A 9,593-nucleotide genomic window follows, 5' to 3' on the forward strand; every position below is an offset into this window, starting at 1 on the left:
TTCTGCTCTTTAGTGCCACCCTTTGGTCAACTCCTGCTATTGCTGGTTGGTCTTTTGCATTGGTTCTGAGCATGCGTGTTTGTACTTTGGACTTATGTCTGATGGACTTCTGTACACACGATCAGACTTTGCTCCATCAGACTTTTGTTGCCGGAAAGTTTGTCTGTTTGCAGAGCGAACATTTGTCCGATGAAAAAATAAAAAGTTTGTCCGATGGAGTATACACACGGTCAGATTTTCTGAAAAACCTGGTCATTTTGAAGTTTGTTGTCAAAAAGTCAGAACGTGTGTATGGGCCTGAAGAATTGGAGGAATTTTTGTATACACGGAGTACTGGGTGCTGGACTGTTTATTATTTATATTTCAATGTAATCTTATTCAACTTTATTTTATAATTTATGCATGGACTTTGTAATTGTGTTTTATATGAGGAGTGTTGCATATCACTGTATTTGATGATTATGTTTGAACCCTAGTCCAAACCCATGTGAGTGAGCCCACCAAGATGTTATCACTGTACTGGGACAATCATCTGAGGTTTGGGCATGTCCTATTTTGCAGCCACACGTATAGAATCCCCTTGTATATGTCTGGTTGCTGGGTGGATAATGGCACAGCCACAGATGATTAACCAATTACAGTGACAGCTTCCTGACGGGCTTGCCCACATGGGTTGGGATTAGGATCCAAACATGCCCAAGCTCATCATCTCTACTCATAATCAGTAGCAAACTCAGACTACCTGACCTCTCACAGCACGCAATCACATAGCTCCCATCTGTCCCTGATTTTGAGGGACTGTCCCTGATTTCGAGTAATGTCCCTCTGTCCTCCTCATTTGTCCCTCATTTTGGTCTGATCTACATAGATGCATATAAAATGCACTTTTTATCTATCAAAAAGTGTTTTCCAGTGCTAAACCTTTCATCTGATTTCTACATTTCTGCATTTGTAAGTTCTAGAAGTATAAAGGAATAGTAGTGGTAAAAAAAAGCACTTGTGGGTTTAACCAATCTTGTTTTTATGTACAATTCTCCTTTAAGTTGGCGTGACAAGGGGTGTGTCCTATGGCTGCATACTTTTGCTGATAGGTGTCCCTCATTCCCATCTTAAAAAGTTGGGAGGTATGCAATCATTGCCCTCCCTTTTACAGCTCAGAAACAGTCATAAAGGGGACTTTTAAACTGTTCATGGCCAACCTAAGAGTCCCTAATATAGGGTGACCAGACATGCCTGGTTTCCGGGGACAGTCCCCTGATTGAAAACACTGTCCCCAGACCAGCTCTGTCCCTGGTTTTGTCCCTGGATTGGATTTGAACAGGGGCTGGGGCGATTTCAAAGACAGTCAGTGCAGAATTAAAAAAAAAAAAACAGAATTACTCCCCCCCGCTCCACCGCACCTACTAGCTTAGGGGGTGTATTTTTTCCCATTATCTGTGGCCCTTTCTGATGATCATGTGCTGGTCAGAGTGGAGGGAATATTTCTTCAGTTTCGGGTGCATGCACATTCAGCTTCGCTCGCATGTTCATCTGCCTTGGCTCAAGTCCCGGCCAGCCGCCTGCCTGCTTATCTCCTTGCCTTCCCTGGCGGAGTGATCTTTCTCCACTCCCCACCCAGTAGTAGCCGGGGCCCGGAGAGTAAGACTTGACAGGCTGTGAGGCGGGGGGGCAGAGAGTCGCTGATTGCCGCCATTACTAGTAAAAAAAAAAAAAATATGTCCCCGGATTTCATTTAAAAAATCTGGTCACCTTACCCTAAGGCCTCGTACAGACGGGCAAACATGTACGATGAAAACGTCCGCCGGACCGTTTTCAGCGTACATGTCCGCCTGGAGATTTCTGTATGATGGCTGTACACACCATCATACAGAAATCCGCGCGTACACGATACGCGGCGACGAGGTCGCGGCCCTGGCAGTTCAATGCTTCCACGCCAGGGATGGCGGCCGCTCGGACATGTACGGTAAGTCTGTATAGACGACCGAACATGTCCGACGGACAGGATTCCAGCGGGCATGTTTCTAAACAAGTTTAGAAACATTTGCCCGCTCGAAAAAGGCCCGGCGGGCAAATGTACGCTGGAATCCTGTCCACTCGGCTGTACAGACGACCGAACATGTCTGCTGAAACTGGTCCGCGGACCAGTTTCAGCAAACATGTTCGGTCGTGTGTACGGGGCCTAATACGAATCTCTGGATTTTTGGAATCTTAACCCAATGGCCACCAATTTCATTGGAAGATGACACAACAGGAATGCTTGCCTCCTCTCTTTGTCTGCTGCCATGGAAAGTCCAGTCTCTGCCCACTGCTAGCCTGATCCAACTGCACACACTGGAAAGCACACAACACGTGAACGTTTCCATTTAGAGAGCGGATAGTAATAGGGAGTAGAAGTAGGGAATGAAGCCTATAGGGAAATATATGTGCTGGGAGCTGAAAGAAAAGTTTAGGTGAGGGCATACATTGACCTTTTCCACTTGGGTGCCATTGATTGCCATGAGATGGTGATGAAGGGTTAGGGAGTTGCCTTTGTTTATCTACAAAGCCATGCACCACTAGCTCAGTGATGGCATAGTGATTATATGAAAAACAAAATGGGCCAGATTCACGTACACTCGCGCAAAACGTATGACATTTACGTTACGCCACCGCAAGTTTTACAGGCAAGTGCTTTATTCTCAAAGAACTTGCCTGTAAAGTTGCGGCGGCGTAGCGTAAATCCCCCGGCGCAAGCCCGCGTAATTCAAATGAGCCAGGTAGGGGGCGTAGAGCATTTAAATTAGGCGCGTTCCCACACCGAACGTACTGCGCATGCGCCGTCCCTAAAATTTCCCGACGTGCATTGCGCTAAATGACGTCGCAAGGACGTCATTGGTTTCGACGTGAACGTAAATGGCGTCCAGCCCCATTCACGGACGAGTTACGCAAACGACGTAAAATTTTCAAATTGCAACGTGGGAACGACGGCCATACTTAACATTGGATACGCCACCTAGGGGGCATGTTTATCTTTACGCCGCGTATCTTACGGAAACGGCGTAAATTTACTGCGACGGGCAAGCGTACGTTCGTGAATCGGCGTAACGACTCATTTGCATATTCTACGCCGACCTCAATTAAAGCGCCACCTAGCGGCCAGTGTAAATATTGCACCCTAAGATACGACGGCGCAGGCCGTCGTATCTTAGGCATGTTTAAGTGTATCTCAGTTTGAGAATACACTTAAACATACAACGGGCTTAGATTCGGAGTTACGTCGGCGTATCTCTTTGTGAATCTGGCCCAATGTGCTTTTTTCCCCCACCATAACAGTGGTATGACATTAGCCCTCCAGGTTGCCATAATAGATTGAATTTTACAGAAAATGACAGCAGCTGCAGATTGAAATGTAAAGGTAAAATTTAAAATAACATGAAATTACAATATGGCTTGTGGAGCAATTGTATACTATGTATTAATTCTATTAGCTATATTTTTCCCCCATAAACTTAGAGCACAACTTTAAGGTGGAAATATGTAAGGTTTGCTGTCTAGGAGGTTCTTTCACTCACAGTTCTGAGGTTGTTTCGCAGATTTTTGACATGCAAGACTACCTAGTCCACCACAGGAGGGCACCAAACACCCAACATTAAATATGAAACAACCTTTTCCCTGGACTGGACGATTATAATACTTGTGTATAATGGTGGCCATAGACAGGTAGGCCCGCATTCACAAAGCACTTACGCCAACGTATCTCGAGATACGCCCCGTAAGTGTAAATATGCACCGTGCCCATAAACTAAGATACGCCTGAAAATAGGCTTCATCCGACCGACGTAACTTTCCTACGCCGGCGTATCGTGGGCGCATATTTACGCTGGCCGCAAGTGGCGCTCCCATTGATTTTCTATGCGCATATGCAAATGAGGGAGCTACGACGATTCACGAACGTAGTTGCGCCCGGCGCATAATATACGCGGTTTGCGTAAGTCGTACGTCCGGCGTAAAGTTAAGCCCCATATATGAGGTGCAACTCATGCTAAAGTATGGACCAGGGAACACAGCCGTCGTATTTTATGTTGTTTATGTAGTACGTGAATAGGGCTGGGCGTAGGTTACGTTCACGCCGTAGGCCAGGGGTCTCAAACTGGTTTCCCTCCAGCTGTTGTGAAACTACAAGTCCCATCATGCCTCTGCTTGAGGGAGTCATGCTTGTAACTGTCAGCCTTGCAATGCCTCATGGGACTTGTAGTTTCGCAACAGCTGGAGGGCCGCCAGTTTGAGACCCCTCCCTATCTTAGGGAGTAGTTCCGACGTGATTCTGAGCATGTGCACAAGGATGCATCCACAGGACGGCGCATGCGCCATTCATATCTTTATGGCGCTCGGCCCATCATTTGCATGGGGTCACGCCTCATTAGCATGGCTCACGCCCACTTCCACCTACGCCGGATTACGCAGAGGAAACCCAGCACAGTTTGGGAGGCAAGTGCTTTGTGAATTCTGTGCTTGCCTCTGCGCTGCGTCGGCGTAGCGTATATTAGATACGCTACGGCGGCATAAATATGCGCCATTGTATGTGAATCCGGGCCGTAGATTTTATGTATAATTGTATTGTCAAGCAGTTTTCTTTGATTGACAATAGGCAGTAATTAAAATTGTTCAATGAGATCAGACCATATACTTGAAATCAATCAAAAACTATTTTGGAATATTATAATAAATCTCTTTTGGCCATACTTCTCATGTGGGTCACATGAGTGCACTTAGTCATGTGACCCATATTCAGCTGACAGATGGCTAAAGTCTGCTGTCAGATGATGTTGTAGAGTTGGCCCAGGCTTTGAAGGAAACCCAACAATAATGTTGGGATTTGCCCAGATGCCTAACCAGCAGCTGGGCTCAGTCTCTCAGCACATTAAAAGCCTCAGCCCAATGCTACAGTGAGCACTGGAAGAGCCGGGAGCCGCTGACAGACAGTCATTGCTCTCTGTTAAGTGAAGGCCGAGAGTGATCAGCAGTCATCTGATTGCTCAATTCTCAGTCTTTGAGGCAATGGGGGACTGATGCTGCATCCACATAGCTATGTATGTTTTGGTTGTTGTGTGTGTGTGTTTTTTTTTTTTTTTTAAGAGCCTACTGACCCATTCCGATGCTATGTGATATATTCTAATCTACAAAAAAAAAAAAGACGGTATCTATATAATATTGTAAATGTACCCTAGTTTTTATTCCTTCATGGCCAACACCGCGCCATTTTAACCGGCAATTGAATGGTCATTAAACATTGTACACAACTGAAATTAATACCACACCAGCTACTTTCTGGCCGGCGCTGCTTTAAATTTAGAGGGTAGTTTGAGGGTTAGTTGACTCAGACTGTATGTTTTTCACTAAATTTGGGCCTCTGTTCTAGCCACGACTGTACTGTGAGTGACCACTATTGTTGTCTGGGGTGTCGTTATCACTCCAGGCCAAGGGTGGCAGCAGTCAGGTCAAGGTGTTTTGGGTGTTCCCCTTTAGCAGCCAATCAGAGGGAGTTGATCGTCCTGCTGTGCATGCTGGGGAGGAGTACTTAACCACTTCAGCCCCGGACCATATTGCTGGTCAAAGACCAGGCCACTTTTTGCAGTCTGCAAAACTGACAGGATCAAATAGAAACAAAGGGGGGCCACACAAGCAGGACAACCCATGCAACGCCCTACATCAGGGGGTGCCCAACCTTTTGAAGAGCAAGGGCCACTTAAGCGGCTTGGTAACTGGTCGCGGGCTACACTCCGCATATGCAGAATGGACACATGCCACTGGACTCTATGGGTCCTTCGATCCACCCCTTCTGTGTTTTTTTTTTTTCGTGGATCGGATTAAAGGTAGGCGGGTGTAAATGGACACAAGTCTGTTCACATTTGCAGCTCCATAGAGGTGAATGGAGGGTCTAACAGATCATGTGAAAGGGGCCTACACACTGATGCGGTGGTTTACCGACATTGTGAGTGCAGAGCCGTGCACTTGTGGCTTTCCTGCACTTTGACATGGACTTCTATTATGGCTCAACCAGCCATCCCAGAGCAGCAGGTCACGGGCCACTGGTTGGGCACCCCTGCCCTACACAAAGGAATGGGATGCTGTTGGGATGAAATTTACAAGCCTTCTATGTACAATGGTAAACTTTGCCAGAGAAGGGGAGTAAGACAGAAACATCCCTATCCCAGGATTGGAATAAATGCTTATAGAGCGCCGAATGCGAGTTGTGAAACTCGCGTCTAAGCGCTTAACAAGCTGGGAGTATTCAATTCCCAGGAGCTAAGAGACTAGGACATCTAAGTGAAAGAGGTGAATAAGCAAGACGTAAAAAGAAATATATAGGATGCCCTCCAACTTTATCTTGCACAACAGGCAAGGAAGAAGTTTCAGTGTAACATAAGGAAATGATTCCGGACGGCTGCACTTCCAAAAAAAATTGTTATTGAAGTTTCAGATGATAAGTGGAGCAGAAGACAAAGCGGTAGACGCATTTCGTGCCAATGTTGGCACTTTTTTGATCTCACGGAATCACCTGGGCATCCCCAGCTAATATCCATTTCATAGTCCAGGACACAACCCTGTCCAGTGTCCTGTTGAATCTGGATACCAAGAAATCCACAACTGGCATTCCCCGGTACAGGCAAACCTCTGCAACACTATCAACAATCTTTTGACACTTGTTCCTAGTTGACAGGATATTGAGTTGAAAAGCTCTGAAAAGAAACTGGGCATATCAGAACAGCACTGACCTAAGCACTTTAAATTTGTATGCAGTCAGGCAGGGCCTTGCACTACATGGGTATAAAGGTAAACCATAAGAAAATTGTGTATGGCCAGCTTAAAGCAGAGTTCATCACGTGTGTGTGTGTGTGGGGGGGTAAGTCAGCAGCTACTAAAACTAGCTGCTTGCTAGTACTTACTCTCCCCCTCACCCCAAAAGTGCCAATTGTTCAAGAGGGGCAGGGAACAAGTCCTTAAAGCAGAACTTACCTTTTGAATGGAGCTCTGCTTTAAGCCAAGTGCTCTAGACAGTCAACTTCCAAATTTTTTATAAGACCTACATTATTTGCAGGACTTTTTTTTTTTTGGTCAGCTTCTAAGCAGATTGCTCTCCAAGAAGCACATTGGTCATAGCCCATGCCCTCAACCACAGAACTGGGGAAAACACCTTGACACTCAGGGATCCATATAAAGCCCAATAGGCAAGAACACAAACTGGTAAAGCTGGACGGGGGGGGGGGGGGTCATCAGTGTGTAGGTAGGAATTCTTTATATCTACTGACCCCAGAAATACCCCAATAAAGAAAACCACCAAAAGAGGTAGACTCCATTTCTGAACATGTGTACTTTCAAGACCCTTGGACATCAAGAATAGGCTAGATGTCTTCATTTGGCTTGGGAAGTAACAACAGAATGAAAGAGATCATGTAGGGCCGAAACAACTAATCGATTATGAAAATAGTTGTCAACTATTTTCATAATCGATTAATCGGCCAGTTGATTAGTTGGCCTGCATATAGTATGCATTATTTGTTTACAGATCAGGAACTACAGTGCAGCACACGTACAGATCAGTACACCATGTCACTAAGTGCCTGAGAATTTGTGAAAGTGTGAGGAGCAGTGCCTCATGTGACATGTAGTCCTGGAAGTGAGTGGTTCTAAAGGCAGGTTTTTACCTTGCTATAGCGGGCGCTCTATACTATACTTTGCAGCTTGCTATTGAGGCACTCTGAAGGCAGGAGGAGCCAGAAGCATCGGCGAGGGACCCCAGAAGTGGAGGATCTGGGCTGCTCTGTGCAAAACCATTACACAGAGTAGGTAATATGACAAGTTTGTTTAAAAGTCACTTTAAAGACTCTGCAGGGAAGATCAGCATCTGAACCCAGAGAAAGTGGAGGTAATAGAAGGCATTACAACTACTGTAGTTGGTTATTTATATTTACCACTTTGTATAGATATGTAAATATAAAAAAAAGCAATTCATTCTTAAATATCAACTAAATTGTACACCACACTTTAAGATTATCAGATTAGTTGATTAATCTAAATAATAATTGGCTAACTAATCGATTATGAAAATAGTTGCAGCCCTGTCATGCAACATCTTCCAGCAGAAAAACAACCTGGGACATCAGCTTTTACAGAAGTGCAAAAAAAAAAAAAACACATGGGGCCAGATTCAGATAGGTCAGCGGATCTTTAGATCCGCGTAACCCATCTGATTTACGTTACACCGGCGCAAGTTTGAGGCAAGTGCTTTATTTAGAAAGCACTTGCCTCTAAAGTTGCGGCGGATCGTAAATCCCCCGGCAGAATTTAAATTCTGCGGCTAGGAGGCGTGTAAAATTTAAATCAGGAGCGTCCCCGCGCCGAACGAACTGCGCATGTGCCATCCGTAAAATATCCCAGTGCACATGCTCGAATTTCCGCCGCAAGGACGTCATTGGTTTCGATGTGAGCGCAACTTACATCCAGCTCTTTTCTGAATCGACTTACGCAAACATAAAATTTCAAAACTCGCTGTGGGAACGACTGCCATACTTAACATAGGATACCCCTCACATAGCAGGGGTAACTATACGCCAGAAAAAGCCGAGCGCAAACAATGTTAAAAAAATGCACCGGGCAGTCGTTCGTTTCTGAATCGGTATTTGCATATTCGTTGCGTAAAAACCGAAGCGCCACCTATCGGCCGGCCTGGAATTGCTGCCTAAGATCCGACGGCGCAAGTCACTTACACCTGTCGGATCTTAGGGGGATCTATGCGGCACCTGATTCTATGAATCAGGCGCATAGATCCGACGGAACTCAGAGATACGACATCGTATCTCTATCTGAATCTGCCCCAGTGCGTGTAGAAGATATCCTTGAGCACATAAAAGAGTAATCTTTCCATGTTCAGACACAAACTCCTTCAGTTAGAATTTGCCTCCAGATCCAGAACTTGCTTCTCAGTTCCATAAGAACTAGACTCTAAAGTCTTTTAAATAAAGTCAAGGCTTGCTGCTTACAAAAAGGAATATTTCCTGAATTTATAAGGCAGCACCAGTTTAACTTGGTACCTTCTTTAGTTTCACTAACCAGCAATTGAACCATAGGATCCTTCTTACACAGACAAATATGCTCAACCAGAATAGTTAACATATGGAGCTTCCAATATGTCCAAGGAAATTTACGGAGAAATCAGAGGCTCTCAAACATTTCCAGAAAGCAAGATTGCCTGGATCCCTTTTTCTGGAACAAAGCATACTTTGCTCAAACTCCCACTGGGAAGAGTATGCATATACAGACACCATTTCCCCTTAGCACACTGTAGAATGGGAATCCTGCTGAGCCTTTGTATTTTGTCAGCCGGGAGGAAGCCCCACCATCAGAATACACAGATCAGCAAGTCCAGCTAAAGCCTAGTACACATGGACCAAATGCTTGGCAGCATGGGCTGGTTCAATAGAGTTTCGAGTGAACTGCAGCCAGTCAGACAGAGGCTTGTTGATGGGCAGACCTTTTTCAGTCATACCTTATCAGCTTTAAACCAATGAGGTGGATGCTCTGCAGTGACAGAACTTAATAGCAATTGCTTAGCC

This window comes from Rana temporaria, chromosome 1 (genome assembly GCF_905171775.1).
Source record: "Rana temporaria chromosome 1, aRanTem1.1, whole genome shotgun sequence".
In the NCBI taxonomy this organism is placed as follows: domain Eukaryota; kingdom Metazoa; phylum Chordata; class Amphibia; order Anura; family Ranidae; genus Rana; species Rana temporaria.